Source organism: Schistocerca nitens, chromosome 2 (genome assembly GCF_023898315.1).
Source record: "Schistocerca nitens isolate TAMUIC-IGC-003100 chromosome 2, iqSchNite1.1, whole genome shotgun sequence".
NCBI lineage: Eukaryota > Metazoa > Arthropoda > Insecta > Orthoptera > Acrididae > Schistocerca > Schistocerca nitens.
In genome coordinates, this window is record NC_064615.1 from 42,316,010 (window position 1) to 42,342,165 (window position 26,156).

The following is a 26,156-nucleotide window of genomic DNA, read 5'->3' on the forward strand; positions in this document are numbered from 1 at the left end:
ACAAGGTTGCCATCGTAACTTAAAAATTCAATAAATGCGGCACTTGCATGACGAAGGTACATGCAGCAGATCCACACATGACGTGGCTCACTGGAGTAGTATGCGACATAGGCAGGAAAATACTGTTCCCGCCCGGGATCGAACCGGGGACCTTCTGCGTGTGAAGCAGACGTGACAACCGCTACACTACGGAAACGACGGACACGCTCACTCCATCCTTGTACACTCGAAGGCGCCTCAGCCTTTCTTTGGCCCGCGCATGCACACACCATAGTTCTTTTGACAGCCTAAAACCCATCGCTGCCGAGGGCTCAACAAGTCTTCGGGGTGCTCGAGAGGGTGTCTGTCGTAGCATCCCGAACGAGATAGCGGCGTTTCGCGCAGTCGTTATTGCAAGTCACATTAGCAAAAACAATCACCTCCTTAGCAGCAGGCAGTGCGAGCCCAGCTGCAGCTTTACATGAAGATGCCAATAGCACTGGGAGGCCGCCGACCGCGGGCCACGGCACCTCCGAGAACGGTGCTGCCCATGACCCATTGTGTCGCTACACAGTCTGTCGAAGAACAGCACTGCCGGCAGAGAGCACCTCCCCCATCCCGCCAGCCGCACCAGACTCGAAGAGCACCCTGGACGACTTCGAGGGACGCAGTTTGCTGGAATATTTGGCGCTCGCGCTGTCACAGGGCTCGTTGGTCTAGGGGTATGATTCCTGCTTAGGGTGCAGGAGGTCCCGGGTTCAAATCCCGGACGAGCCCTAGCGTTTTGTGCAAACTGGTCGCACGTCGGTGGCTGAGTCAGCGCAAAAAACTGCCCGTCAATGTAAAGCTAATTTCATATTTGCTCTAAGGAACTGACCCTCTGGTCCGACGTATGAAGGCGATTACCAAGGTTTCGGTACAGATCGTAGCAAATGCTTGTCGGTTTAAAGTGATGAAAAAGTGTTTCCGCCCGGGATCGAACCGGGGACCTTCTGCGTGTTAGGCAGACGTGATAACCGCTACACCACGGAAACTACTGCTTTCAGGCTTGCTTCACAGACAACTTGTAACAAGGTTGCCATCGTAACTTAAAAATTCAATAAATGCGGCACTTGCATGACGAAGGTACATGCAGCAGATCCACACATGACGTGGCTCACTGGAGTAGTATGCGACATAGGCAGGAAAATACTGTTCCCGCCCGGGATCGAACCGGGGACCTTCTGCGTGTGAAGCAGATGTGATAACCGCTACACTACGGAAACGACGGACACGCTCACTCCATCCTTGTACACTCGAAGGCGCCTCAGCCTTTCTTTCGCCCGCGCATGCACACACCATAGTTCTTTTGACAGCCTGAAACCCATCGCTGCCGAGGGCTCAACAAGTCTTCGGGGTGCTCGAGAGGGTGTCTGTCGTAGCATCCCGAACGAGATAGCGGCGTTTCGCGCAGTCGTTATTGCAAGTCACATTAGCAAAAACAATCACCTCCTTAGCAGCAGGCAGTGCGAGCCCAGCAGCAGCTTTACATGAAGATGCCAATAGCCCTGGAAGGCCGCCGACCGCGGGCCACGGCACCTCCGAGAAGGGTGCTGCCCATGACCCGTTGTGTCGCTACACAGTCTGTCGAAGAACAGCACTGCCGGCAGAGAGCACCTCCCCCATCCCGCCAGCCGCACCAGACTCAAAGAGCACCCTGGACGACTTCGAGGGACGCAGTTTGCTGGAATATTTGGCGCTCGCGCTCTCACAGGGCTCGTTGGTCTAGGGGTATAAGTTCCGCCGCGGCCGCGGCCGTGTGCAGACGTGCGGTTGTGGTCGCTTCGCCTGTGCTTAAGGGCGCACGCAGCTGTTGGTACTGTAAGTACTCCTTCAAGAAAGTGATGCAAGATGAGTTGAGACGTTACACGCTACGATTTGGATTTCCGTATGGATTTGAACGACCACAGGTTCACGAACTCGTTGACTGGTTTTACGATCGATTGGGACTGCGAGATGACGAAGTTCTTGGGTTTTCGTATGATTTTCTTGCGAACGCTGTTTATGTAAAATTGATTAGTGACGATCCTTGCGTTCGTATTATGACCCTCACGGAGGGCACAGCGGATTTTGTGAATTCTAAAGGCGAAATTTGTAAAGTATCCGTTAGTCATGCTGGACTAGGGCTACGAACCGTCCGTATATTTAATCTGCCTTTCGAAGTTAGCTTCGATAGAATTCGGCAAGCGTTGTCTCCCTACGGTAATGTCTTACAAATTCATGCCGAACAATGGAGGGGTTACAAACATTTCAATGTTGATAACGGCGTTCGGAATGCGAAAATTGATTTGACGAAGCACATCCCGTCCAACATTTTGGTGCAGGGTTTTCGGGCGCTGGTGATGTACGAAGGACAACCGCGAACTTGCGTAATTTGTGGTTCTACGGACCATTTAAAATCTGCTTGTCCCCGTGTCCGGGCGGGTCGCCGAGGAATGCAACATCGTCTTACACCTCTCGATGGGCACGATGGCAATCGGTTGTCTTACGCGCAGACATTGATGGAGTCGCCTACGACACACCCGACGCTCCACCAACCGGCTGCGGTGACCCCAGACGCCGGTGCGGTCATTGTAAACAACTCTGCGGCAACCCCCGAATGTCCCGTTCGTAGTGATGTCGCCGATATCGACAGCCACGCTGTACACCTGCAGGTTTCCCCGACTGTCGGCCTTCGTGCCGACCATGCAGGACCGACTCCCGTCCCTACTCCAACTACGTCCGTCGAGCTGAAGCAGTTGTCGGATGGTGGCGACAGGTCGCGCGTTTCTTGCCCCCCTGACGTGGCACCCCCCACACCCCTCCCTCTCGGCGGTGACCTATCTGAGGACGGCTCTACACACCGTCTCTTGACGGACGTCCAAACCGTTTCTGACGGCGACGCACCTCCCCCGAGAACCGGGAAATCTAAGCGGTCGGCACGAAAGCAGAGTGAGGAGGAGATCCGCACTCTGGAAAAGAAATTGCAGCGCACTATAAAGCAGATCCGAAAAGACGGCAGTGAACGCGGCGGCACAGATGAAATGGGTTCCGTCGCGCGCCACGTGGGGGAGGCCGATATGGAGATGCATGTCGACCGTCCGCGTTCTGAGCTGATGGATACTGGCCATCAGCATACGCCAGCTGACAAGTCTTGGGCAGACGAAAGTGAATAAACCGGACCCTTTCTATCCCCACCATGCAAGATTATAAACTTGCCACAGTTAATTTAAATAGGATCGCATCCGATGTCAAACTTAAATGCTTGACCGACTATCTATATGCCGCCGATATAGATATAGTTTTCTTCCAAGAAGTTGTGTCACCCAAGGTTGGAGAAATACCTGGGTATGATGCCATATTAAATCTTGGCACTGAGGCGGGCACTGCGATTTTATTTAAAGCTGGCATCGCTTATCAACCTACAGCGCTTTTAGACACGGGACGCGGCATTGCCGCCCAATTCCAGGATTTGCTTCTCCTGAACGTGTACGCCCCGACAGGATCCGCTGGCAGAAGGGACAGAAGTGATTTTTTTAGGGCTGAAGTTGTGCCCTTATTGACAAACGTGCGTCTGAAGCTCATCCTGGGTGGGGATTTCAACTGCGTTTTACGCAAAGAAGATCAAAGTCCGAATTTTAATTTTTGTCCCGAGCTACTAATGTTAACAGATGGACTGCATTTACAAGATAGTTGGTGTCATCTTCGACCACACACGATGGGCTATACCTATGTAAGTGCTGCTTCTTCTAGCCGTCTGGATAGGTTTTATGTTTCTCAAGATCTTTTACATACCATTCGTGATTGTGAACTATGGCCGCTCAGTTTCAGTGACCACTCCGCATACCATATAACGATTCGGAATGTGCGACAGCAGACCTTTTTGGGACGCGGCACGTGGCAGCTGAATGTCTCGCTGTTAGATGAAGCGGAGTTACGGCGCTGCCTCGTTGACACCTGGCAGCAGTGCCTCCAGAGGCAAGCTCGGTATCGGGAGCGCGTTCTTTGGTGGACGGAGCTTGTTAAGCCGCGGATTAAGAAATGTATTTACCAGTTTGCCAGGACCAGGGCTTATTGGAGGAAACGGTCTCTAGAATTTTATTTCCTCGGTTTACGCCAGCTGTACAGCGATCCCTCTGCTTTGTCCGACAATCTGATCCGCATCAAGCGTATCAAAGCAAAAATTACTGCTTTAGTTCGTGAAGCTCTTGTTGGCAATCGGGTACGATCGCGCTCTTCTGATGACGTCGCCCACGAGTCCGCATCGTTATTCCATCTCATACGGGAAACCAAACGTGGTAAACAAAAAATTATTGCTCATCTGAAGGATGCTGGCGGGAATCTGTACAATGAGCAGGGTGCTATCAAGACGCATGTTTTCAATTATTTTCGACAACATTATTCCGAGTCAGATACCGATCTATCGGCGGGGGACGATTTTTTAAACGACATCGCCTCCACGGTCGATCAGGATGATAACGCTGCTCTCTTGGCCAATGTCACAAACTCTGAAGTTAAGTCCATCCTTGCGTGCGCTGCCAAGAACAAAGCCGCCGGCTTAGACGGCTTGCCGGTCGAATTTTATTCACGGTTCTGGGATGTGATCGGCGACGAATTGACCGCCATGTATAACGACCTGTTATCGCGTCCTGCCTTCCCCCCGCAGTTCACGGAAGGAATGGTTGTCCTGGTTCCCAAAACATCCAATCCGACTATGTTAAATGACTTTCGGCCAATTACGTTGCTTAACTCCGATTTTAAGATCTTGACTAGGATTATAAACACCAGGCTTAAAGTACTTCTTGGCAAAGTACTTGGCCCTTATCAGATGAGTGCAGTCAGTGGTCGATCGATGTTAAATGCCCTGTGTGAATATCGCGACCTGACTTATTTAACTTGGATTACCAACACTGATTTGGCGCTATTGTTTCTCGACTTTGATAAGGCGTTTGATAGAGTTAATCACGGCTTTTTATTGCGCACAATGAGTCAGATGGGATTCAACCAGCGTTTTCGACAGCTTATTCAGAAATGTATCTGCGGAACGTCTTCACGCGTGAAGGTTAACGGCCAGTTAACCGCCCCCGTGCCCATACGACAGGCAGTGCGACAAGGGTGCCCCCTTTCTATGACGTTATTCTCGATCGCTATAGAGCCACTTCTTAAAAAGTTTTACGTAACTTTACACGGGTTGCAAACGTTAAACACAAAAACGGTCTGCCACGCCTATGCCGACGATATCAGTGTGCTTATTACTAACACCGAAGAGCTGGGGTCAGTTCGTCGGATTGTCCATCAGTACTCTGTCGCTTGTGGCGCTAGCCTTAATGAGCGAAAGTCCACAATTATGCCGTTAGGTCGCAACCCCCACTCCATCGGTATTTCTTGGTTGGACAAGACCGAAGACCTGTGGCATCTCGGCCTGGTTATATCACCGAACCCCCAGGCCATGCTCCACGTGAATTGGGAACGCAAGCTTACCATCTTACGTGCGGTGATCAAAGAACATAACATGCGGTCTTTAGACCGGATGCAGAGGGCACAGTTTATTAATAGTTACGTTTTCAGTAAGCTCTATCACACTGCCGCTGTTTTACCAATCCCGACAGCCATTGCGAAAAAAATTTTAGCACTTGCTTGCTGGTATGTCTGGCGAGGGAACATCTTTAAAGTTTCCTTTAAAGCTACCTCGTTATTTCGTTCCCGCGGTGGCTTAGGCGTCAAAGACGTTGAATCCCAATGTGTGGCGACTTTTTTAACTCGTACTTCCCGCATACTACACAGTAACCCAAATAGTCTCACGGAACGGCTTTTCAACACCTTACGTCCAAAGGATTTGTCTGCGCCAACGTCTGTGGGACACATTCATCCTGAGCTTGGCTATATCCGGCGGTATTATGTGGAGCTCAGCTATGTTCAGGACAACCCGCATCCGTTCAACACGGCGGCGACCTATCGTGCTCTTACTAAACGGCAGCTGGATAACCCAATTGAGAAGAAATATTTAGGCAAAAACTGGAGAAATGTATGGAAGAACATTAGTTATCCGCTCCTTCGCTCCAGAGTTCGATCTGTTTGGTATGACGCTGTCAATGAGGTGATTCCCACTGGAGAGAAATTGCACAAAATCAAGCTGCGGCCCACCCCGTTTTGTGAGAAGTGTAACTTAGTGGAAACGCTGCCGCATCTCTTCCACTGCCGGGATCAAACACAAATATGGCAGTGGACGCGAAAGAAACTCGCAGTCATTAATAGGACGTCGGATTCTTCCATTCAACTTCATGACGCGCTTCAACCAGACTGGCAGCTTTATCCTCAATCTAAGAATAATAGTTATGTCTGGCTCATGGGCCAGTTCGTCTATTACATGCTCGTCCATACAACGCCAACGCTACACGATTATCAGATGTACCTCATCGAAGAGTACTATGCGATTAAGAAATTGCGACAGTATCAAGACCAGTTTCAAAATTTTCTCACTATTGCTTTAAGTGATGGCAGAATTTAAGTTTACGGATCCATTGGACGGATTTTTTTTTTTTTTTTCACTACTTTGTTATATTGTTGTTGTTTCCATGGATATGGTCTGCTCCGCACCATCAGCTGTGGGTGATTTGCATCATGGGTCAAACGGCGGTACTGAGTGCACAGTGCACTTGGCCTCGAACATTTAATTGTTTTTTTTGGAGTTCCCTTTCATTTTCAAATGACAGCACTTTACTTTTGGTTCCGCAGAGCGACACCCAGAAGAGGCTCCTCATTTGTTTACTTTCATTTCGCATTATTTTTCATCAAAGCTGCACGAAGATTTCGTACGAACCAGGAGATTCCAGCAGCTTCTATCCTCCTATCAAGAGGCTTTACAATACGGGAAATGGTTGTTTTGGCATGTCCCTGCTCTATGGTGTCACCACGTTACCAGCGCGCATCTTCCAATGCATGGCATGCTCAGGGTTTTGAGAAGCGGCAATCCACACTCACCCATCGGGAAACAGAATGCACAATACTTATCAACGACATGGAAACTGGGAAAATTCTTTCTACGCGAAGACCAACTTTGAGTACCTGCTGTGCTGGATTTCATACTGTGCTGCGTAATCCTAAGGCCAGACATGGATTTCTTTTTAACATTCTGTTTATATTTATAAAAACAATGGAACACCCATGACGCCACATTACAAATTAAACAAAATATAATAATACTTCTGGAACTATAAATTCACATCACAAAACGATGCAAATGGGTGCGGGGTATGGCGGTGACATCGTGGCCAGGCCTCAGGATTGCGACCCCTGCCCACCTTGCCGCCGGCTGCCTAGCACTCACGTGCATTACAAAAAAAAAAAAAAAAATGGATAAGGCGTCAAAAAAAAAAACAAATAACTAAAAAAAAAGAAAAACAAATGGTGTAACGGTAAAAAAATAAAAAAAAACGAAAATAAAAAAAAATAAAAAAAGAAAAAAAAGGAAAAAAAATGAAAAAAAAAATGGTGTAACGGTTAGCACTCTGGACTCTGAATCCAGCGATTCGAGTTCAAAAAAAAAAAAAAAAAAAAAAAAAAAAAAAAAAAAAAGTTGGGAGAGCGTTAGACTGAAGATCTAAAGGTCCCTGGTTCGATCCCGGGTTTCGGCAGGTATTCATTTTGATGCGACGCCCATGGAATTGCTCTGCGTTTGCGATAATGCAACTACCGCTGACAACAAAAATGACTCTCTCCTGTAGCTGTTCTGGTTGTCTAGTGCATGCCATAAGAGGAACTCACTAGACAACTAACTCCCTTAGAAGCAAAAGAAATCAAAAAGGTCCTGCCGACTGCGTTACTTTTTCTGTGTCAGGTGGTGAAGAACGTCTTCAACGGAACCGTGAAATGAGCGAAAACGTGGGAAACATTGCATTCGAAATTCTTGTGAATTTTCCAACTGCCCAGCGAGTGTCGACTAAACACGTAAATTCTCTGCTCCAACGTAAAAATAAAAAAAAAAAAAAAAAAAAAAAAAAAGGGGTATGATTCCTGCTTAGGGTGCAGGAGGTCCCGGGTTCAAATCCCGGACGAGCCCTAGCGTTTTGTGCAAACTGGTCGCACGTCGGTGGCTGAGTCAGCGCAAAAAACTGCCCGTCAATGTAAAGCTAATTTCATATTTGCTCTAAGGAACTGACCCTCTGGTCCGACGTATGAAGGCGATTACCAAGGTTTCGGTACAGATCGTAGCAAATGCTTGTCGGTTTAAAGTGATGAAAAAGTGTTTCCGCCCGGGATCGAACCGGGGGCCTTCTGCGTGTTAGGCAGACGTGATAACCGCTACACCACGGAAACTACTGCTTTCAGGCTTGCTTCACAGACAACTTGTAACAAGGTTGCCATCGTAACTTAAAAATTCAATAAATGCGGCACTTGCATGACGAAGGTACATGCAGCAGATCCACACATGACGTGGCTCACTGGAGTAGTATGCGACATAGGCAGGAAAATACTGTTCCCGCCCGGGATCGAACCGGGGACCTTCTGCGTGTGAAGCAGACGTGATAACCGCTACACTACGGAAACGACGGACACGCTCACTCCATCCTTGTACACTCGAAGGCGCCTCAGCCTTTCTTTGGCCCGCGCATGCACACACCATAGTTCTTTTGACAGCCTAAAACCCATCGCTGCCGAGGGCTCAACAAGTCTTCGGGGTGCTCGAGAGGGTGTCTGTCGTAGCATCCCGAACGAGATAGCGGCGTTTCGCGCAGTCGTTATTGCAAGTCACATTAGCAAAAACAATCACCTCCTTAGCAGCAGGCAGTGCGAGCCCAGCTGCAGCTTTACATGAAGATGCCAATAGCACTGGGAGGCCGCCGACCGCGGGCCACGGCACCTCCGAGAACGGTGCTGCCCATGACCCATTGTGTCGCTACACAGTCTGTCGAAGAACAGCACTGCCGGCAGAGAGCACCTCCCCCATCCCGCCAGCCGCACCAGACTCGAAGAGCACCCTGGACGACTTCGAGGGACGCAGTTTGCTGGAATATTTGGCGCACGCGCTGTCACAGGGCTCGTTGGTCTAGGGGTATGATTCCTGCTTAGGGTGCAGGAGGTCCCGGGTTCAAATCCCGGACGAGCCCTAGCGTTTTGTGCAAACTGGTCGCACGTCGGTGGCTGAGTCAGCGCAAAAAACTGCCCGTCAATGTAAAGCTAATTTCATATTTGCTCTAAGGAACTGACCCTCTGGTCCGACGTATGAAGGCGATTACCAAGGTTTCGGTACAGATCGTAGCAAATGCTTGTCGGTTTAAAGTGATGAAAAAGTGTTTCCGCCCGGGATCGAACCGGGGACCTTCTGCGTGTTAGGCAGACGTGATAACCGCTACACCACGGAAACTACTGCTTTCAGGCTTGCTTCACAGACAACTTGTAACAAGGTTGCCATCGTAACTTAAAAATTCAATAAATGCGGCACTTGCATGACGAAGGTACATGCAGCAGATCCACACATGACGTGGCTCACTGGAGTAGTATGCGACATAGGCAGGAAAATACTGTTCCCGCCCGGGATCGAACCGGGGACCTTCTGCGTGTGAAGCAGACGTGACAACCGCTACACTACGGAAACGACGGACACGCTCACTCCATCCTTGTACACTCGAAGGCGCCTCAGCCTTTCTTTGGCCCGCGCATGCACACACCATAGTTCTTTTGACAGCCTAAAACCCATCGCTGCCGAGGGCTCAACAAGTCTTCGGGGTGCTCGAGAGGGTGTCTGTCGTAGCATCCCGAACGAGATAGCGGCGTTTCGCGCAGTCGTTATTGCAAGTCACATTAGCAAAAACAATCACCTCCTTAGCAGCAGGCAGTGCGAGCCCAGCTGCAGCTTTACATGAAGATGCCAATAGCGCTGGGAGGCCGCCGACCGCGGGCCACGGCACCTCCGAGAACGGTGCTGCCCATGACCCATTGTGTCGCTACACAGTCTGTCGAAGAACAGCACTGCCGGCAGAGAGCACCTCCCCCATCCCGCCAGCCGCACCAGACTCGAAGAGCACCCTGGACGACTTCGAGGGACGCAGTTTGCTGGAATATTTGGCGCTCGCGCTGTCACAGGGCTCGTTGGTCTAGGGGTATGATTCCTGCTTAGGGTGCAGGAGGTCCCGGGTTCAAATCCCGGACGAGCCCTAGCGTTTTGTGCAAACTGGTCGCACGTCGGTGGCTGAGTCAGCGCAAAAAACTGCCCGTCAATGTAAAGCTAATTTCATATTTGCTCTAAGGAACTGACCCTCTGGTCCGACGTATGAAGGCGATTACCAAGGTTTCGGTACAGATCGTAGCAAATGCTTGTCGGTTTAAAGTGATGAAAAAGTGTTTCCGCCCGGGATCGAACCGGGGACCTTCTGCGTGTTAGGCAGACGTGATAACCGCTACACCACGGAAACTACTGCTTTCAGGCTTGCTTCACAGACAACTTGTAACAAGGTTGCCATCGTAACTTAAAAATTCAATAAATGCGGCACTTGCATGACGAAGGTACATGCAGCAGATCCACACATGACGTGGCTCACTGGAGTAGTATGCGACATAGGCAGGAAAATACTGTTCCCGCCCGGGATCGAACCGGGGACCTTCTGCGTGTGAAGCAGACGTGACAACCGCTACACTACGGAAACGACGGACACGCTCACTCCATCCTTGTACACTCGAAGGCGCCTCAGCCTTTCTTTGGCCCGCGCATGCACACACCATAGTTCTTTTGACAGCCTAAAACCCATCGCTGCCGAGGGCTCAACAAGTCTTCGGGGTGCTCGAGAGGGTGTCTGTCGTAGCATCCCGAACGAGATAGCGGCGTTTCGCGCAGTCGTTATTGCAAGTCACATTAGCAAAAACAATCACCTCCTTAGCAGCAGGCAGTGCGAGCCCAGCTGCAGCTTTACATGAAGATGCCAATAGCACTGGGAGGCCGCCGACCGCGGGCCACGGCACCTCCGAGAACGGTGCTGCCCATGACCCATTGTGTCGCTACACAGTCTGTCGAAGAACAGCACTGCCGGCAGAGAGCACCTCCCCCATCCCGCCAGCCGCACCAGACTCGAAGAGCACCCTGGACGACTTCGAGGGACGCAGTTTGCTGGAATATTTGGCGCACGCGCTGTCACAGGGCTCGTTGGTCTAGGGGTATGATTCCTGCTTAGGGTGCAGGAGGTCCCGGGTTCAAATCCCGGACGAGCCCTAGCGTTTTGTGCAAACTGGTCGCACGTCGGTGGCTGAGTCAGCGCAAAAAACTGCCCGTCAATGTAAAGCTAATTTCATATTTGCTCTAAGGAACTGACCCTCTGGTCCGACGTATGAAGGCGATTACCAAGGTTTCGGTACAGATCGTAGCAAATGCTTGTCGGTTTAAAGTGATGAAAAAGTGTTTCCGCCCGGGATCGAACCGGGGACCTTCTGCGTGTTAGGCAGACGTGATAACCGCTACACCACGGAAACTACTGCTTTCAGGCTTGCTTCACAGACAACTTGTAACAAGGTTGCCATCGTAACTTAAAAATTCAATAAATGCGGCACTTGCATGACGAAGGTACATGCAGCAGATCCACACATGACGTGGCTCACTGGAGTAGTATGCGACATAGGCAGGAAAATACTGTTCCCGCCCGGGATCGAACCGGGGACCTTCTGCGTGTGAAGCAGACGTGACAACCGCTACACTACGGAAACGACGGACACGCTCACTCCATCCTTGTACACTCGAAGGCGCCTCAGCCTTTCTTTGGCCCGCGCATGCACACACCATAGTTCTTTTGACAGCCTAAAACCCATCGCTGCCGAGGGCTCAACAAGTCTTCGGGGTGCTCGAGAGGGTGTCTGTCGTAGCATCCCGAACGAGATAGCGGCGTTTCGCGCAGTCGTTATTGCAAGTCACATTAGCAAAAACAATCACCTCCTTAGCAGCAGGCAGTGCGAGCCCAGCTGCAGCTTTACATGAAGATGCCAATAGCGCTGGGAGGCCGCCGACCGCGGGCCACGGCACCTCCGAGAACGGTGCTGCCCATGACCCATTGTGTCGCTACACAGTCTGTCGAAGAACAGCACTGCCGGCAGAGAGCACCTCCCCCATCCCGCCAGCCGCACCAGACTCGAAGAGCACCCTGGACGACTTCGAGGGACGCAGTTTGCTGGAATATTTGGCGCACGCGCTGTCACAGGGCTCGTTGGTCTAGGGGTATGATTCCTGCTTAGGGTGCAGGAGGTCCCGGGTTCAAATCCCGGACGAGCCCTAGCGTTTTGTGCAAACTGGTCGCACGTCGGTGGCTGAGTCAGCGCAAAAAACTGCCCGTCAATGTAAAGCTAATTTCATATTTGCTCTAAGGAACTGACCCTCTGGTCCGACGTATGAAGGCGATTACCAAGGTTTCGGTACAGATCGTAGCAAATGCTTGTCGGTTTAAAGTGATGAAAAAGTGTTTCCGCCCGGGATCGAACCGGGGACCTTCTGCGTGTTAGGCAGACGTGATAACCGCTACACCACGGAAACTACTGCTTTCAGGCTTGCTTCACAGACAACTTGTAACAAGGTTGCCATCGTAACTTAAAAATTCAATAAATGCGGCACTTGCATGACGAAGGTACATGCAGCAGATCCACACATGACGTGGCTCACTGGAGTAGTATGCGACATAGGCAGGAAAATACTGTTCCCGCCCGGGATCGAACCGGGGACCTTCTGCGTGTGAAGCAGACGTGACAACCGCTACACTACGGAAACGACGGACACGCTCACTCCATCCTTGTACACTCGAAGGCGCCTCAGCCTTTCTTTGGCCCGCGCATGCACACACCATAGTTCTTTTGACAGCCTAAAACCCATCGCTGCCGAGGGCTCAACAAGTCTTCGGGGTGCTCGAGAGGGTGTCTGTCGTAGCATCCCGAACGAGATAGCGGCGTTTCGCGCAGTCGTTATTGCAAGTCACATTAGCAAAAACAATCACCTCCTTAGCAGCAGGCAGTGCGAGCCCAGCTGCAGCTTTACATGAAGATGCCAATAGCGCTGGGAGGCCGCCGACCGCGGGCCACGGCACCTCCGAGAACGGTGCTGCCCATGACCCATTGTGTCGCTACACAGTCTGTCGAAGAACAGCACTGCCGGCAGAGAGCACCTCCCCCATCCCGCCAGCCGCACCAGACTCGAAGAGCACCCTGGACGACTTCGAGGGACGCAGTTTGCTGGAATATTTGGCGCTCGCGCTGTCACAGGGCTCGTTGGTCTAGGGGTATGATTCCTGCTTAGGGTGCAGGAGGTCCCGGGTTCAAATCCCGGACGAGCCCTAGCGTTTTGTGCAAACTGGTCGCACGTCGGTGGCTGAGTCAGCGCAAAAAACTGCCCGTCAATGTAAAGCTAATTTCATATTTGCTCTAAGGAACTGACCCTCTGGTCCGACGTATGAAGGCGATTACCAAGGTTTCGGTACAGATCGTAGCAAATGCTTGTCGGTTTAAAGTGATGAAAAAGTGTTTCCGCCCGGGATCGAACCGGGGACCTTCTGCGTGTTAGGCAGACGTGATAACCGCTACACCACGGAAACTACTGCTTTCAGGCTTGCTTCACAGACAACTTGTAACAAGGTTGCCATCGTAACTTAAAAATTCAATAAATGCGGCACTTGCATGACGAAGGTACATGCAGCAGATCCACACATGACGTGGCTCACTGGAGTAGTATGCGACATAGGCAGGAAAATACTGTTCCCGCCCGGGATCGAACCGGGGACCTTCTGCGTGTGAAGCAGACGTGACAACCGCTACACTACGGAAACGACGGACACGCTCACTCCATCCTTGTACACTCGAAGGCGCCTCAGCCTTTCTTTGGCCCGCGCATGCACACACCATAGTTCTTTTGACAGCCTAAAACCCATCGCTGCCGAGGGCTCAACAAGTCTTCGGGGTGCTCGAGAGGGTGTCTGTCGTAGCATCCCGAACGAGATAGCGGCGTTTCGCGCAGTCGTTATTGCAAGTCACATTAGCAAAAACAATCACCTCCTTAGCAGCAGGCAGTGCGAGCCCAGCTGCAGCTTTACATGAAGATGCCAATAGCACTGGGAGGCCGCCGACCGCGGGCCACGGCACCTCCGAGAACGGTGCTGCCCATGACCCATTGTGTCGCTACACAGTCTGTCGAAGAACAGCACTGCCGGCAGAGAGCACCTCCCCCATCCCGCCAGCCGCACCAGACTCGAAGAGCACCCTGGACGACTTCGAGGGACGCAGTTTGCTGGAATATTTGGCGCACGCGCTGTCACAGGGCTCGTTGGTCTAGGGGTATGATTCCTGCTTAGGGTGCAGGAGGTCCCGGGTTCAAATCCCGGACGAGCCCTAGCGTTTTGTGCAAACTGGTCGCACGTCGGTGGCTGAGTCAGCGCAAAAAACTGCCCGTCAATGTAAAGCTAATTTCATATTTGCTCTAAGGAACTGACCCTCTGGTCCGACGTATGAAGGCGATTACCAAGGTTTCGGTACAGATCGTAGCAAATGCTTGTCGGTTTAAAGTGATGAAAAAGTGTTTCCGCCCGGGATCGAACCGGGGACCTTCTGCGTGTTAGGCAGACGTGATAACCGCTACACCACGGAAACTACTGCTTTCAGGCTTGCTTCACAGACAACTTGTAACAAGGTTGCCATCGTAACTTAAAAATTCAATAAATGCGGCACTTGCATGACGAAGGTACATGCAGCAGATCCACACATGACGTGGCTCACTGGAGTAGTATGCGACATAGGCAGGAAAATACTGTTCCCGCCCGGGATCGAACCGGGGACCTTCTGCGTGTGAAGCAGACGTGACAACCGCTACACTACGGAAACGACGGACACGCTCACTCCATCCTTGTACACTCGAAGGCGCCTCAGCCTTTCTTTGGCCCGCGCATGCACACACCATAGTTCTTTTGACAGCCTAAAACCCATCGCTGCCGAGGGCTCAACAAGTCTTCGGGGTGCTCGAGAGGGTGTCTGTCGTAGCATCCCGAACGAGATAGCGGCGTTTCGCGCAGTCGTTATTGCAAGTCACATTAGCAAAAACAATCACCTCCTTAGCAGCAGGCAGTGCGAGCCCAGCTGCAGCTTTACATGAAGATGCCAATAGCGCTGGGAGGCCGCCGACCGCGGGCCACGGCACCTCCGAGAACGGTGCTGCCCATGACCCATTGTGTCGCTACACAGTCTGTCGAAGAACAGCACTGCCGGCAGAGAGCACCTCCCCCATCCCGCCAGCCGCACCAGACTCGAAGAGCACCCTGGACGACTTCGAGGGACGCAGTTTGCTGGAATATTTGGCGCTCGCGCTGTCACAGGGCTCGTTGGTCTAGGGGTATGATTCCTGCTTAGGGTGCAGGAGGTCCCGGGTTCAAATCCCGGACGAGCCCTAGCGTTTTGTGCAAACTGGTCGCACGTCGGTGGCTGAGTCAGCGCAAAAAACTGCCCGTCAATGTAAAGCTAATTTCATATTTGCTCTAAGGAACTGACCCTCTGGTCCGACGTATGAAGGCGATTACCAAGGTTTCGGTACAGATCGTAGCAAATGCTTGTCGGTTTAAAGTGATGAAAAAGTGTTTCCGCCCGGGATCGAACCGGGGACCTTCTGCGTGTTAGGCAGACGTGATAACCGCTACACCACGGAAACTACTGCTTTCAGGCTTGCTTCACAGACAACTTGTAACAAGGTTGCCATCGTAACTTAAAAATTCAATAAATGCGGCACTTGCATGACGAAGGTACATGCAGCAGATCCACACATGACGTGGCTCACTGGAGTAGTATGCGACATAGGCAGGAAAATACTGTTCCCGCCCGGGATCGAACCGGGGACCTTCTGCGTGTGAAGCAGACGTGACAACCGCTACACTACGGAAACGACGGACACGCTCACTCCATCCTTGTACACTCGAAGGCGCCTCAGCCTTTCTTTGGCCCGCGCATGCACACACCATAGTTCTTTTGACAGCCTAAAACCCATCGCTGCCGAGGGCTCAACAAGTCTTCGGGGTGCTCGAGAGGGTGTCTGTCGTAGCATCCCGAACGAGATAGCGGCGTTTCGCGCAGTCGTTATTGCAAGTCACATTAGCAAAAACAATCACCTCCTTAGCAGCAGGCAGTGCGAGCCCAGCTGCAGCTTTACATGAAGATGCCAATAGCGCTGGGAGGCCGCCGACCGCGGGCCACGGCACCTCCGAGAACGGTGCTGCCCATGACCCATTGTGTCGCTACACAGTCTGTCGAAGAACAGCACTGCCGGCAGAGAGCACCTCCCCCATCCCGCCAGCCGCACCAGACTCGAAGAGCACCCTGGACGACTTCGAGGGACGCAGTTTGCTGGAATATTTGGCGCTCGCGCTGTCACAGGGCTCGTTGGTCTAGGGGTATGATTCCTGCTTAGGGTGCAGGAGGTCCCGGGTTCAAATCCCGGACGAGCCCTAGCGTTTTGTGCAAACTGGTCGCACGTCGGTGGCTGAGTCAGCGCAAAAAACTGCCCGTCAATGTAAAGCTAATTTCATATTTGCTCTAAGGAACTGACCCTCTGGTCCGACGTATGAAGGCGATTACCAAGGTTTCGGTACAGATCGTAGCAAATGCTTGTCGGTTTAAAGTGATGAAAAAGTGTTTCCGCCCGGGATCGAACCGGGGACCTTCTGCGTGTTAGGCAGACGTGATAACCGCTACACCACGGAAACTACTGCTTTCAGGCTTGCTTCACAGACAACTTGTAACAAGGTTGCCATCGTAACTTAAAAATTCAATAAATGCGGCACTTGCATGACGAAGGTACATGCAGCAGATCCACACATGACGTGGCTCACTGGAGTAGTATGCGACATAGGCAGGAAAATACTGTTCCCGCCCGGGATCGAACCGGGGACCTTCTGCGTGTGAAGCAGACGTGATAACCGCTACACTACGGAAACGACGGACGCACTCACTCCATCCTTGTACACTCGAAGGCGCCTCAGCCTTTCTTTGGCCCGCGCATGCACACACCATAGTTCTTTTGACAGCCTAAAACCCATCGCTGCCGAGGGCTCAACAAGTCTTCGGGGTGCTCGAGAGGGTGTCTGTCGTAGCATCCCGAACGAGATAGCGGCGTTTCGCGCAGTCGTTATTGCAAGTCACATTAGCAAAAACAATCACCTCCTTAGCAGCAGGCAGTGCGAGCCCAGCTGCAGCTTTACATGAAGATGCCAATAGCGCTGGGAGGCCGCCGACCGCGGGCCACGGCACCTCCGAGAACGGTGCTGCCCATGACCCATTGTGTCGCTACACAGTCTGTCGAAGAACAGCACTGCCGGCAGAGAGCACCTCCCCCATCCCGCCAGCCGCACCAGACTCGAAGAGCACCCTGGACGACTTCGAGGGACGCAGTTTGCTGGAATATTTGGCGCTCGCGCTGTCACAGGGCTCGTTGGTCTAGGGGTATGATTCCTGCTTAGGGTGCAGGAGGTCCCGGGTTCAAATCGCGGACGAGCCCTAGCGTTTTGTGCAAACTGGTCGCACGTCGGTGGCTGAGTCAGCGCAAAAAACTGCCCGTCAATGTAAAGCTAATTTCATATTTGCTCTAAGGAACTGACCCTCTGGTCCGACGTATGAAGGTGATTACCAAGGTTTCGGTACAGATCGTAGCAAATGCTTGTCGGTTTAAAGTGATGAAAAAGTGTTTCCGCCCGGGATCGAACCGGGGACCTTCTGCGTGTTAGGCAGACGTGATAACCGCTACACCACGGAAACTACTGCTTTCAGGCTTGCTTCACAGACAACTTGTAACAAGGTTGCCATCGTAACTTAAAAATTCAATAAATGCGGCACTTGCATGACGAAGGTACATGCAGCAGATCCACACATGACGTGGCTCACTGGAGTAGTATGCGACATAGGCAGGAAAATACTGTTCCCGCCCGCGATCGAACCGGGGACCTTCTGCGTGTGAAGCAGACGTGACAACCGCTACACTACGGAAACGACGGACACGCTCACTCCATCCTTGTACACTCGAAGGCGCCTCAGCCTTTCTTTGGCCCGCGCATGCACACACCATAGTTCTTTTGACAGCCTAAAACCCATCGCTGCCGAGGGCTCAACAAGTCTTCGGGGTGCTCGAGAGGGTGTCTGTCGTAGCATCCCGAACGAGATAGCGGCGTTTCGCGCAGTCGTTATTGCAAGTCACATTAGCAAAAACAATCACCTCCTTAGCAGCAGGCAGTGCGAGCCCAGCTGCAGCTTTACATGAAGATGCCAATAGCGCTGGGAGGCCGCCGACCGCGGGCCACGGCACCTCCGAGAACGGTGCTGCCCATGACCCATTGTGTCGCTACACAGTCTGTCGAAGAACAGCACTGCCGGCAGAGAGCACCTCCCCCATCCCGCCAGCCGCACCAGACTCGAAGAGCACCCTGGACGACTTCGAGGGACGCAGTTTGCTGGAATATTTGGCGCTCGCGCTGTCACAGGGCTCGTTGGTCTAGGGGTATGATTCCTGCTTAGGGTGCAGGAGGTCCCGGGTTCAAATCCCGGACGAGCCCTAGCGTTTTGTGCAAACTGGTCGCACGTCGGTGGCTGAGTCAGCGCAAAAAACTGCCCGTCAATGTAAAGCTAATTTCATATTTGCTCTAAGGAACTGACCCTCTGGTCCGACGTATGAAGGTGATTACCAAGGTTTCGGTATAGATCGTAGCAAATGCTTGTCGGTTTAAAGTGATGAAAAATTGTTTCCGCCCGGGATCGAACCGGGGACCTTCTGCGTGTTAGGCAGACGTGATAACCGCTACACCACGGAAACTACTGCTTTCAGGCTTGCTTCACAGACAACTTGTAACAAGGTTGCCATCGTAACTTAAAAATTCAATAAATGCGGCACTTGCATGACGAAGGTACATGCAGCAGATCCACACATGACGTGGCTCACTGGAGTAGTATGCGACATAGGCAGGAAAATACTGTTCCCGCCCGGGATCGAACCGGGGATCTTCTGCGTGTGAAGCAGACGTGATAACCGCTACACTACGGAAACGACGGACACGCTCACTCCATCCTTGTACACTCGAAGGCGCCTCAGCCTTTCTTTGGCCCGCGCATGCACACACCATAGTTCTTTTGACAGCCTAAAACCCATCGCTGCCGAGGGCTCAACAAGTCTTCGGGGTGCTCGAGAGGGTGTCTGTCGTAGCATCCCGAACGAGATAGCGGCGTTTCGCGCAGTCGTTATTGCAAGTCACATTAGCAAAAACAATCACCTCCTTAGCAGCAGGCAGTGCGAGCCCAGCTGCAGCTTTACATGAAGATGCCAATAGCGCTGGGAGGCCGCCGACCGCGGGCCACGGCACCTCCGAGAACGGTGCTGCCCATGACCCATTGTGTCGCTACACAGTCTGTCGAAGAACAGCACTGCCGGCAGAGAGCACCTCCCCCATCCCGCCAGCCGCACCAGACTCGAAGAGCACCCTGGACGACTTCGAGGGACGCAGTTTGCTGGAATATTTGGCGCTCGCGCTGTCACAGGGCTCGTTGGTCTAGGGGTATGATTCCTGCTTAGGGTGCAGGAGGTCCCGGGTTCAAATCCCGGACGAGCCCTAGCGTTTTGTGCAAACTGGTCGCACGTCGGTGGCTGAGTCAGCGCAAAAAACTGCCCGTCAATGTAAAGCTAATTTCATATTTGCTCTAAGGAACTGACCCTCTGGTCCGACGTATGAAGGTGATTACCAAGGTTTCGGTACAGATCGTAGCAAATGCTTGTCGGTTTAAAGTGATGAAAAAGTGTTTCCGCCCGGGATCGAACCGGGGACCTTCTGCGTGTTAGGCAGACGTGATAACCGCTACACCACGGAAACTACTGCTTTCAGGCTTGCTTCACAGACAACTTGTAACAAGGTTGCCATCGTAACTTAAAAATTCAATAAATGCGGCACTTGCATGACGAAGGTACATGCAGCAGATCCACACATGACGTGGCTCACTGGAGTAGTATGCGACATAGGCAGGAAAATACCGTTCCCGCCCGGGATCGAACCGGGGACCTTCTGCGTGTGAAGCAGACGTGACAACCGCTACACTACGGAAACGACGGACACGCTCACTCCATCCTTGTACACTCGAAGGCGCCTCAGCCTTTCTTTGGCCCGCGCATGCACACACCATAGTTCTTTTGACAGCCTAAAACCCATCGCTGCCGAGGGCTCAACAAGTCTTCGGGGTGCTCGAGAGGGTGTCTGTCGTAGCATCCCGAACGAGATAGCGGCGTTTCGCGCAGTCGTTATTGCAAGTCACATTAGCAAAAACAATCACCTCCTTAGCAGCAGGCAGTGCGAGCCCAGCTGCAGCTTTACATGAAGATGCCAATAGCGCTGGGAGGCCGCCGACCGCGGGCCACGGCACCTCCGAGAACGGTGCTGCCCATGACCCATTGTGTCGCTACACAGTCTGTCGAAGAACAGCACTGCCGGCAGAGAGCACCTCCCCCATCCCGCCAGCCGCACCAGACTCGAAGAGCACCCTGGACGACTTCGAGGGACGCAGTTTGCTGGAATATTTGGCGCTCGCGCTGTCACAGGGCTCGTTGGTCTAGGGGTATGATTCCTGCTTAGGGTGCAGGAGGTCCCGGGTTCAAATCCCGGACGAGCCCTAGCGTTTTGTGCAAACTGGTCGCACGTCGGTGGCTGAGTCAGCGCAAAAAACTGCCCGTCAATGTAAAGCTAATTTCATATTTGCTCTAAGGAACTGACCCTCTGGTCCGACGTATGAAGGCGATTACCAAGGTTTCGGTACAGATCGTAGCAAATGCTTGTCGGTTTAAAGTGATGAAAAAGTGTTTCCGCCCGGGATCGAACCGGGGACCTTCTGCGTGTTAGGCAGACGTGATAACCGCTACACCACGGAAACTACTGCTTTCAGGCTTGCTTCACAGACAACTTGTAACAAGGTTGCCATCGTAACTTAAAAATTCAATAAATGCGGCACTTGCATGACGAAGGTACATGCAGCAGATCCACACATGACGTGGCTCACTGGAGTAGTATGCGACATAGGCAGGAAAATACTGTTCCCGCCCGCGATCGAACCGGGGACCTTCTGCGTGTGAAGCAGACGTGACAACCGCTACACTACGGAAACGACGGACACGCTCACTCCATCCTTGTACACTCGAAGGCGCCTCAGCCTTTCTTTGGCCCGCGCATGCACACACCATAGTTCTTTTGACAGCCTAAAACCCATCGCTGCCGAGGGCTCAACAAGTCTTCGGGGTGCTCGAGAGGGTGTCTGTCGTAGCATCCCGAACGAGATAGCGGCGTTTCGCGCAGTCGTTATTGCAAGTCACATTAGCAAAAACAATCACCTCCTTAGCAGCAGGCAGTGCGAGCCCAGCTGCAGCTTTACATGAAGATGCCAATAGCGCTGGGAGGCCGCCGACCGCGGGCCACGGCACCTCCGAGAACGGTGCTGCCCATGACCCATTGTGTCGCTACACAGTCTGTCGAAGAACAGCACTGCCGGCAGAGAGCACCTCCCCCATCCCGCCAGCCGCACCAGACTCGAAGAGCACCCTGGACGACTTCGAGGGACGCAGTTTGCTGGAATATTTGGCGCTCGCGCTGTCACAGGGCTCGTTGGTCTAGGGGTATGATTCCTGCTTAGGGTGCAGGAGGTCCCGGGTTCAAATCCCGGACGAGCCCTAGCGTTTTGTGCAAACTGGTCGCACGTCGGTGGCTGAGTCAGCGCAAAAAACTGCCCGTCAATGTAAAGCTAATTTCATATTTGCTCTAAGGAACTGACCCTCTGGTCCGACGTATGAAGGCGATTACCAAGGTTTCGGTACAGATCGTAGCAAATGCTTGTCGGTTTAAAGTGATGAAAAAGTGTTTCCGCCCGGGATCGAACCGGGGACCTTCTGCGTGTTAGGCAGACGTGATAACCGCTACACCACGGAAACTACTGCTTTCAGGCTTGCTTCACAGACAACTTGTAACAAGGTTGCCATCGTAACTTAAAAATTCAATAAATGCGGCACTTGCATGACGAAGGTACATGCAGCAGATCCACACATGACGTGGCTCACTGGAGTAGTATGCGACATAGGTTGGAAAATACTGTTCCCGCCCGGGATCGAACCGGGGACCTTCTGCGTGTGAAGCAGACGTGACAACCGCTACACTACGGAAACGACGGACACGCTCACTCCATCCTTGTACACTCGAAGGCGCCTCAGCCTTTCTTTGGCCCGCGCATGCACACACCATAGTTCTTTTGACAGCCTAAAACCCATCGCTGCCGAGGGCTCAACAAGTCTTCGGGGTGCTCGAGAGGGTGTCTGTCGTAGCATCCCGAACGAGATAGCGGCGTTTCGCGCAGTCGTTATTGCAAGTCACATTAGCAAAAACAATCACCTCCTTAGCAGCAGGCAGTGCGAGCCCAGCTGCAGCTTTACATGAAGATGCCAATAGCGCTGGGAGGCCGCCGACCGCGGGCCACGGCACCTCCGAGAACGGTGCTGCCCATGACCCATTGTGTCGCTACACAGTCTGTCGAAGAACAGCACTGCCGGCAGAGAGCACCTCCCCCATCCCGCCAGCCGCACCAGACTCGAAGAGCACCCTGGACGACTTCGAGGGACGCAGTTTGCTGGAATATTTGGCGCTCGCGCTGTCACAGGGCTCGTTGGTCTAGGGGTATGATTCCTGCTTAGGGTGCAGGAGGTCCCGGGTTCAAATCCCGGACGAGCCCTAGCGTTTTGTGCAAACTGGTCGCACGTCGGTGGCTGAGTCAGCGCAAAAAACTGCCCGTCAATGTAAAGCTAATTTCATATTTGCTCTAAGGAACTGACCCTCTGGTCCGACGTATGAAGGTGATTACCAAGGTTTCGGTACAGATCGTAGCAAATGCTTGTCGGTTTAAAGTGATGAAAAATTGTTTCCGCCCGGGATCGAACCGGGGACCTTCTGCGTGTTAGGCAGACGTGATAACCGCTACACCACGGAAACTACTGCTTTCAGGCTTGCTTCACAGACAACTTGTAACAAGGTTGCCATCGTAACTTAAAAATTCAATAAATGCGGCACTTGCATGACGAAGGTACATGCAGCAGATCCACACATGACGTGGCTCACTGGAGTAGTATGCGACATAGGCAGGAAAATACTGTCCCCGCCCGGGATCGAACCGGGGATCTGCGTGTGAAGCAGACGTGATAACCGCTACACTACGGAAACGACGGACACGCTCACTCCATCCTTGTACACTCGAAGGCGCCTCAGCCTTTCTTTGGCCCGCGCATGCACACACCATAGTTCTTTTGACAGCCTAAAACCCATCGCTGCCGAGGGCTCAACAAGTCTTCGGGGTGCTCGAGAGGGTGTCTGTCGTAGCATCCCGAACGAGATAGCGGCGTTTCGCGCAGTCGTTATTGCAAGTCACATTAGCAAAAACAATCACCTCCTTAGCAGCAGGCAGTGCGAGCCCAGCTGCAGCTTTACATGAAGATGCCAATAGCGCTGGGAGGCCGCCGACCGCGGGCCACGGCACCTCCGAGAACGGTGCTGCCCATGACCCATTGTGTCGCTACACAGTCTGTCGAAGAACAGCACTGCCGGCAGAGAGCACCTCCCCCATCCCGCCAGCCGCACCAGACTCGAAGAGCACCCTGGACGACTTCGAGGGACGCAGTTTGCTGGAATATTTGGCGCTCGCGCTGTCACAGGGCTCGTTGGTCTAGGGGCATTCCGCCGGCGGCGGCCGTGCTGTGCGGACGTGCGGAGCGGCTGTTGCGGTGTTTACATCGTCGCTGCGAGCGGCGGCGCTGTGTGGTGAGTGCGCGCTTTCTGCGTTAGTTCTAGTCCACGATCACATTTCTAGAATGACATAATGGAGCAGACAACGCGACGCGATACTTTGAAGTTGATTTTCGATCCGAACTACTCCCGGCCGAAATCTTACGAAGTTGAGGCATTTATCGAAGAAACTTTTCAGATCAAAGTGGATGAATTGATTGGAATTCACCTGTCGCTTGTCAGTCCGACTGTGTTCCTTAAGTTATCCAGTTCTGACAAGTGCGACCAAATTGTAGAAACATGTGGTGGGGTGGCAAAATTCAAACATTCAGACGGACACAGAGGGCAGGTTACGGTTTCGCGTGCCGGAATGGGAATAAGAACGATTCGCATCTTTGAGCTCCCCTTTGAAATAACGCCCGAGGAGATTAACAACAAACTGAGAGACTATGGCACCATTATCAGCAATGTCGCCGAAAAATGGTCTAGCTTGCACAAGTATCCAGTATTAAATGGCGTCAGACAAGTTAAGATTGACATGCTGAAACATATCCCATCGTATCTCTGGATTGGTGGATACCGAGCGATCATCATTTACGATGGGCAGCCGAGAACCTGCTCGGGTTGTGGTTCGACCCAGCACGTCCGCGCGCAGTGTGTTCAACGGCGTGTGATGCAACTGCCGACTGGGGAGCGAGACCCGCCTAGGCAAATGGCCACGCTACCCGTGACGTACGCCGCCGCAATTCGCAGTGACGTCGCCCCAGACATGTGTTTCGACAGGGCGGCAGTTGCTTATGCCGACGTTCCCGATGGTAACGTAGCCATGGATACTAGCAACACGGAAGCTACAGGTCCAGCACACTCACAAGACGAGGAAACTGACAGGCGTGCAGAACAAGACCAGGCTAAGACGGCAGAAGAAGGCATGTGCGAACCACTCGAAGAAGTTGGGCAACACAAAGAGGACACGGTTGCCACGTCGGAGGAAAATGACCAGCAGCCTACAACTGTTTCACCGAAGAAACGGAAGAAACGTCGAATAGCCCGACAGGGAGCAGCAGAAATCGCGCCAATCCTGCGTGAAAAGGCGAAACAGATAGGCCAAGAACTGGCGGAGACGACACAGGCAACTCCTCTGGAAGATCTAACAACAAAGAAGAAGACCCGAAATGAGGACACTGAACCCGACCGTGGTATCCACATTCCGGACGGTACAGCTAGTCCGAAGGACCCTCCACCTGTACCAACAACGGACACGCGGGAAGTTACGTGCACGCGAGATTGGGCGGATGACATGGGAGAGCAAAACCATGATGCAGAAATGGCTGACATACCACAACGTTCAGGACGGACGGCACCCGGCCGTCGACAAGATGTGTCCACCCGGCAACAAACCACCATCAAAGACGCTCGTGCAGCAGATGATGATGCCGACTTCTTCTAAGTGGAGCAAACATCCACTTCACCTGGCAAACAGTATCCCACCTGACACGGTATAGTCGACATGACGTCCTTGCAGGCGTACAGAATTGCGACCTTGAATATAAATAAAATTAGCAGCACCCTCAATCTGAGAAATCTCCAAGATTTTCTGTACGCCGCTGATGTTGACATCTTAATGCTGCAAGAAGTAACGGCTATCCGTTTGGACGACATCACTGGCTACAACGCCGTCATCAATCCTGGCAATGACAATAGCCTCGGCACAGCGATTATGACTAAAGAGGGGATCCTACTTACAGACGTGACGAAACTGCCGAACAGTAGAGGTCTCGCTGTCACGATAAACAACACCAGGTTTATCAACATCTATGCCCCGTCAGGAACCGGAAACAAGCGCCGCAGGGCCGAATTTTTCAAGGAGGACATTGCCCCCCTTTTCGCGGCGCGATTTGAACAAATACTATTTGCGGGTGACTTTAATTGCGTGCTGAGTCCCAAAGATCAGACGCCAAATTTTAACAAATCTCTGGAGCTGGAGAACATCGTCAGAGAATTCCATCTGTTGGATACTTGGGAACTAAAACATGGTGATCAGCTCGGTTTCACCTATATCACCAGACATTCTGCCAGTCGTATCGACAGGATTTACGCAACGTCCAATTTAAGGCGACACGTTTTACAGTCCGAGCTATGGCCCACTATTTTCTCTGATCATATCGCGTACATATGTACAATAAATTTAGAGAAACAAGGAACTTACAGGGCGAGAGGTCAGTGGAAGCTAAACGTTGCTCATCTTTCGGATCCTGGATGTCACGCCGCCTTCCACACCACTTGGGCAGAATGTGAAAGGAAGTTCCACTTGTATGGTACGGCGCTGACTTGGTGGCTAAACTGCGCGAAGCCCGCAATAACAAAGACAATGAAAACTTACTCCCG

General features: G+C 52.3%; 48 non-coding genes across 48 annotated transcripts; 15 read left to right on the forward strand and 33 right to left on the reverse strand.

The window, feature by feature from the left end:
* Positions 1-123: 123 nt before the first annotated feature.
* Positions 124-196, reverse strand: Trnav-cac (transfer RNA valine (anticodon CAC)). The gene has a single exon. It is a non-coding gene; the product is annotated as a tRNA-Val (tRNA).
* Positions 197-684: 488 nt separating this feature from the next.
* On the forward strand, positions 685-756 carry Trnap-agg (transfer RNA proline (anticodon AGG)). The gene has a single exon. It is a non-coding gene; the product is annotated as a tRNA-Pro (tRNA).
* A 184-nt stretch (positions 757-940) lies between these two features.
* Trnav-aac (transfer RNA valine (anticodon AAC)) lies at positions 941-1,013 on the reverse strand. Its single transcript has one exon. It is a non-coding gene; the product is annotated as a tRNA-Val (tRNA).
* A 158-nt stretch (positions 1,014-1,171) lies between these two features.
* Positions 1,172-1,244, reverse strand: Trnav-cac (transfer RNA valine (anticodon CAC)). Its single transcript has one exon. It is a non-coding gene; the product is annotated as a tRNA-Val (tRNA).
* Positions 1,245-8,240: 6,996 nt separating this feature from the next.
* Positions 8,241-8,313, reverse strand: Trnav-aac (transfer RNA valine (anticodon AAC)). Its single transcript has one exon. It is a non-coding gene; the product is annotated as a tRNA-Val (tRNA).
* Positions 8,314-8,471: 158 nt separating this feature from the next.
* Trnav-cac (transfer RNA valine (anticodon CAC)) lies at positions 8,472-8,544 on the reverse strand. Its single transcript has one exon. It is a non-coding gene; the product is annotated as a tRNA-Val (tRNA).
* Positions 8,545-9,032: 488 nt separating this feature from the next.
* Positions 9,033-9,104, forward strand: Trnap-agg (transfer RNA proline (anticodon AGG)). Its single transcript has one exon. It is a non-coding gene; the product is annotated as a tRNA-Pro (tRNA).
* Positions 9,105-9,288: 184 nt separating this feature from the next.
* Positions 9,289-9,361, reverse strand: Trnav-aac (transfer RNA valine (anticodon AAC)). Its single transcript has one exon. It is a non-coding gene; the product is annotated as a tRNA-Val (tRNA).
* A 158-nt stretch (positions 9,362-9,519) lies between these two features.
* Positions 9,520-9,592, reverse strand: Trnav-cac (transfer RNA valine (anticodon CAC)). Its single transcript has one exon. It is a non-coding gene; the product is annotated as a tRNA-Val (tRNA).
* A 488-nt stretch (positions 9,593-10,080) lies between these two features.
* Positions 10,081-10,152, forward strand: Trnap-agg (transfer RNA proline (anticodon AGG)). Its single transcript has one exon. It is a non-coding gene; the product is annotated as a tRNA-Pro (tRNA).
* Positions 10,153-10,336: 184 nt separating this feature from the next.
* On the reverse strand, positions 10,337-10,409 carry Trnav-aac (transfer RNA valine (anticodon AAC)). The gene has a single exon. It is a non-coding gene; the product is annotated as a tRNA-Val (tRNA).
* Positions 10,410-10,567: 158 nt separating this feature from the next.
* On the reverse strand, positions 10,568-10,640 carry Trnav-cac (transfer RNA valine (anticodon CAC)). Its single transcript has one exon. It is a non-coding gene; the product is annotated as a tRNA-Val (tRNA).
* Positions 10,641-11,128: 488 nt separating this feature from the next.
* Trnap-agg (transfer RNA proline (anticodon AGG)) lies at positions 11,129-11,200 on the forward strand. Its single transcript has one exon. It is a non-coding gene; the product is annotated as a tRNA-Pro (tRNA).
* A 184-nt stretch (positions 11,201-11,384) lies between these two features.
* Positions 11,385-11,457, reverse strand: Trnav-aac (transfer RNA valine (anticodon AAC)). Its single transcript has one exon. It is a non-coding gene; the product is annotated as a tRNA-Val (tRNA).
* A 158-nt stretch (positions 11,458-11,615) lies between these two features.
* Positions 11,616-11,688, reverse strand: Trnav-cac (transfer RNA valine (anticodon CAC)). Its single transcript has one exon. It is a non-coding gene; the product is annotated as a tRNA-Val (tRNA).
* Positions 11,689-12,176: 488 nt separating this feature from the next.
* On the forward strand, positions 12,177-12,248 carry Trnap-agg (transfer RNA proline (anticodon AGG)). Its single transcript has one exon. It is a non-coding gene; the product is annotated as a tRNA-Pro (tRNA).
* Positions 12,249-12,432: 184 nt separating this feature from the next.
* Trnav-aac (transfer RNA valine (anticodon AAC)) lies at positions 12,433-12,505 on the reverse strand. Its single transcript has one exon. It is a non-coding gene; the product is annotated as a tRNA-Val (tRNA).
* Positions 12,506-12,663: 158 nt separating this feature from the next.
* Positions 12,664-12,736, reverse strand: Trnav-cac (transfer RNA valine (anticodon CAC)). The gene has a single exon. It is a non-coding gene; the product is annotated as a tRNA-Val (tRNA).
* Positions 12,737-13,224: 488 nt separating this feature from the next.
* Positions 13,225-13,296, forward strand: Trnap-agg (transfer RNA proline (anticodon AGG)). Its single transcript has one exon. It is a non-coding gene; the product is annotated as a tRNA-Pro (tRNA).
* Positions 13,297-13,480: 184 nt separating this feature from the next.
* Positions 13,481-13,553, reverse strand: Trnav-aac (transfer RNA valine (anticodon AAC)). Its single transcript has one exon. It is a non-coding gene; the product is annotated as a tRNA-Val (tRNA).
* A 158-nt stretch (positions 13,554-13,711) lies between these two features.
* Positions 13,712-13,784, reverse strand: Trnav-cac (transfer RNA valine (anticodon CAC)). The gene has a single exon. It is a non-coding gene; the product is annotated as a tRNA-Val (tRNA).
* Positions 13,785-14,272: 488 nt separating this feature from the next.
* Trnap-agg (transfer RNA proline (anticodon AGG)) lies at positions 14,273-14,344 on the forward strand. The gene has a single exon. It is a non-coding gene; the product is annotated as a tRNA-Pro (tRNA).
* A 184-nt stretch (positions 14,345-14,528) lies between these two features.
* On the reverse strand, positions 14,529-14,601 carry Trnav-aac (transfer RNA valine (anticodon AAC)). The gene has a single exon. It is a non-coding gene; the product is annotated as a tRNA-Val (tRNA).
* A 158-nt stretch (positions 14,602-14,759) lies between these two features.
* Positions 14,760-14,832, reverse strand: Trnav-cac (transfer RNA valine (anticodon CAC)). Its single transcript has one exon. It is a non-coding gene; the product is annotated as a tRNA-Val (tRNA).
* A 488-nt stretch (positions 14,833-15,320) lies between these two features.
* On the forward strand, positions 15,321-15,392 carry Trnap-agg (transfer RNA proline (anticodon AGG)). The gene has a single exon. It is a non-coding gene; the product is annotated as a tRNA-Pro (tRNA).
* A 184-nt stretch (positions 15,393-15,576) lies between these two features.
* On the reverse strand, positions 15,577-15,649 carry Trnav-aac (transfer RNA valine (anticodon AAC)). Its single transcript has one exon. It is a non-coding gene; the product is annotated as a tRNA-Val (tRNA).
* A 158-nt stretch (positions 15,650-15,807) lies between these two features.
* Trnav-cac (transfer RNA valine (anticodon CAC)) lies at positions 15,808-15,880 on the reverse strand. The gene has a single exon. It is a non-coding gene; the product is annotated as a tRNA-Val (tRNA).
* Positions 15,881-16,368: 488 nt separating this feature from the next.
* On the forward strand, positions 16,369-16,440 carry Trnap-agg (transfer RNA proline (anticodon AGG)). The gene has a single exon. It is a non-coding gene; the product is annotated as a tRNA-Pro (tRNA).
* A 184-nt stretch (positions 16,441-16,624) lies between these two features.
* Trnav-aac (transfer RNA valine (anticodon AAC)) lies at positions 16,625-16,697 on the reverse strand. Its single transcript has one exon. It is a non-coding gene; the product is annotated as a tRNA-Val (tRNA).
* Positions 16,698-16,855: 158 nt separating this feature from the next.
* Trnav-cac (transfer RNA valine (anticodon CAC)) lies at positions 16,856-16,928 on the reverse strand. Its single transcript has one exon. It is a non-coding gene; the product is annotated as a tRNA-Val (tRNA).
* A 488-nt stretch (positions 16,929-17,416) lies between these two features.
* Trnap-agg (transfer RNA proline (anticodon AGG)) lies at positions 17,417-17,488 on the forward strand. The gene has a single exon. It is a non-coding gene; the product is annotated as a tRNA-Pro (tRNA).
* Positions 17,489-17,672: 184 nt separating this feature from the next.
* Positions 17,673-17,745, reverse strand: Trnav-aac (transfer RNA valine (anticodon AAC)). Its single transcript has one exon. It is a non-coding gene; the product is annotated as a tRNA-Val (tRNA).
* A 158-nt stretch (positions 17,746-17,903) lies between these two features.
* On the reverse strand, positions 17,904-17,976 carry Trnav-cac (transfer RNA valine (anticodon CAC)). The gene has a single exon. It is a non-coding gene; the product is annotated as a tRNA-Val (tRNA).
* Positions 17,977-18,464: 488 nt separating this feature from the next.
* On the forward strand, positions 18,465-18,536 carry Trnap-agg (transfer RNA proline (anticodon AGG)). The gene has a single exon. It is a non-coding gene; the product is annotated as a tRNA-Pro (tRNA).
* Positions 18,537-18,720: 184 nt separating this feature from the next.
* Trnav-aac (transfer RNA valine (anticodon AAC)) lies at positions 18,721-18,793 on the reverse strand. Its single transcript has one exon. It is a non-coding gene; the product is annotated as a tRNA-Val (tRNA).
* Positions 18,794-18,951: 158 nt separating this feature from the next.
* On the reverse strand, positions 18,952-19,024 carry Trnav-cac (transfer RNA valine (anticodon CAC)). Its single transcript has one exon. It is a non-coding gene; the product is annotated as a tRNA-Val (tRNA).
* A 488-nt stretch (positions 19,025-19,512) lies between these two features.
* Positions 19,513-19,584, forward strand: Trnap-agg (transfer RNA proline (anticodon AGG)). Its single transcript has one exon. It is a non-coding gene; the product is annotated as a tRNA-Pro (tRNA).
* Positions 19,585-19,768: 184 nt separating this feature from the next.
* Positions 19,769-19,841, reverse strand: Trnav-aac (transfer RNA valine (anticodon AAC)). Its single transcript has one exon. It is a non-coding gene; the product is annotated as a tRNA-Val (tRNA).
* Positions 19,842-19,999: 158 nt separating this feature from the next.
* Positions 20,000-20,072, reverse strand: Trnav-cac (transfer RNA valine (anticodon CAC)). The gene has a single exon. It is a non-coding gene; the product is annotated as a tRNA-Val (tRNA).
* A 488-nt stretch (positions 20,073-20,560) lies between these two features.
* On the forward strand, positions 20,561-20,632 carry Trnap-agg (transfer RNA proline (anticodon AGG)). The gene has a single exon. It is a non-coding gene; the product is annotated as a tRNA-Pro (tRNA).
* A 184-nt stretch (positions 20,633-20,816) lies between these two features.
* Trnav-aac (transfer RNA valine (anticodon AAC)) lies at positions 20,817-20,889 on the reverse strand. Its single transcript has one exon. It is a non-coding gene; the product is annotated as a tRNA-Val (tRNA).
* A 158-nt stretch (positions 20,890-21,047) lies between these two features.
* On the reverse strand, positions 21,048-21,120 carry Trnav-cac (transfer RNA valine (anticodon CAC)). The gene has a single exon. It is a non-coding gene; the product is annotated as a tRNA-Val (tRNA).
* Positions 21,121-21,608: 488 nt separating this feature from the next.
* Positions 21,609-21,680, forward strand: Trnap-agg (transfer RNA proline (anticodon AGG)). Its single transcript has one exon. It is a non-coding gene; the product is annotated as a tRNA-Pro (tRNA).
* A 184-nt stretch (positions 21,681-21,864) lies between these two features.
* Positions 21,865-21,937, reverse strand: Trnav-aac (transfer RNA valine (anticodon AAC)). Its single transcript has one exon. It is a non-coding gene; the product is annotated as a tRNA-Val (tRNA).
* Positions 21,938-22,095: 158 nt separating this feature from the next.
* Trnav-cac (transfer RNA valine (anticodon CAC)) lies at positions 22,096-22,168 on the reverse strand. The gene has a single exon. It is a non-coding gene; the product is annotated as a tRNA-Val (tRNA).
* Positions 22,169-22,656: 488 nt separating this feature from the next.
* Trnap-agg (transfer RNA proline (anticodon AGG)) lies at positions 22,657-22,728 on the forward strand. Its single transcript has one exon. It is a non-coding gene; the product is annotated as a tRNA-Pro (tRNA).
* A 184-nt stretch (positions 22,729-22,912) lies between these two features.
* Positions 22,913-22,985, reverse strand: Trnav-aac (transfer RNA valine (anticodon AAC)). The gene has a single exon. It is a non-coding gene; the product is annotated as a tRNA-Val (tRNA).
* A 158-nt stretch (positions 22,986-23,143) lies between these two features.
* Positions 23,144-23,213, reverse strand: Trnav-cac (transfer RNA valine (anticodon CAC)). Its single transcript has one exon. It is a non-coding gene; the product is annotated as a tRNA-Val (tRNA).
* Between the last annotated feature and the right edge of the window lie 2,943 nt (positions 23,214-26,156).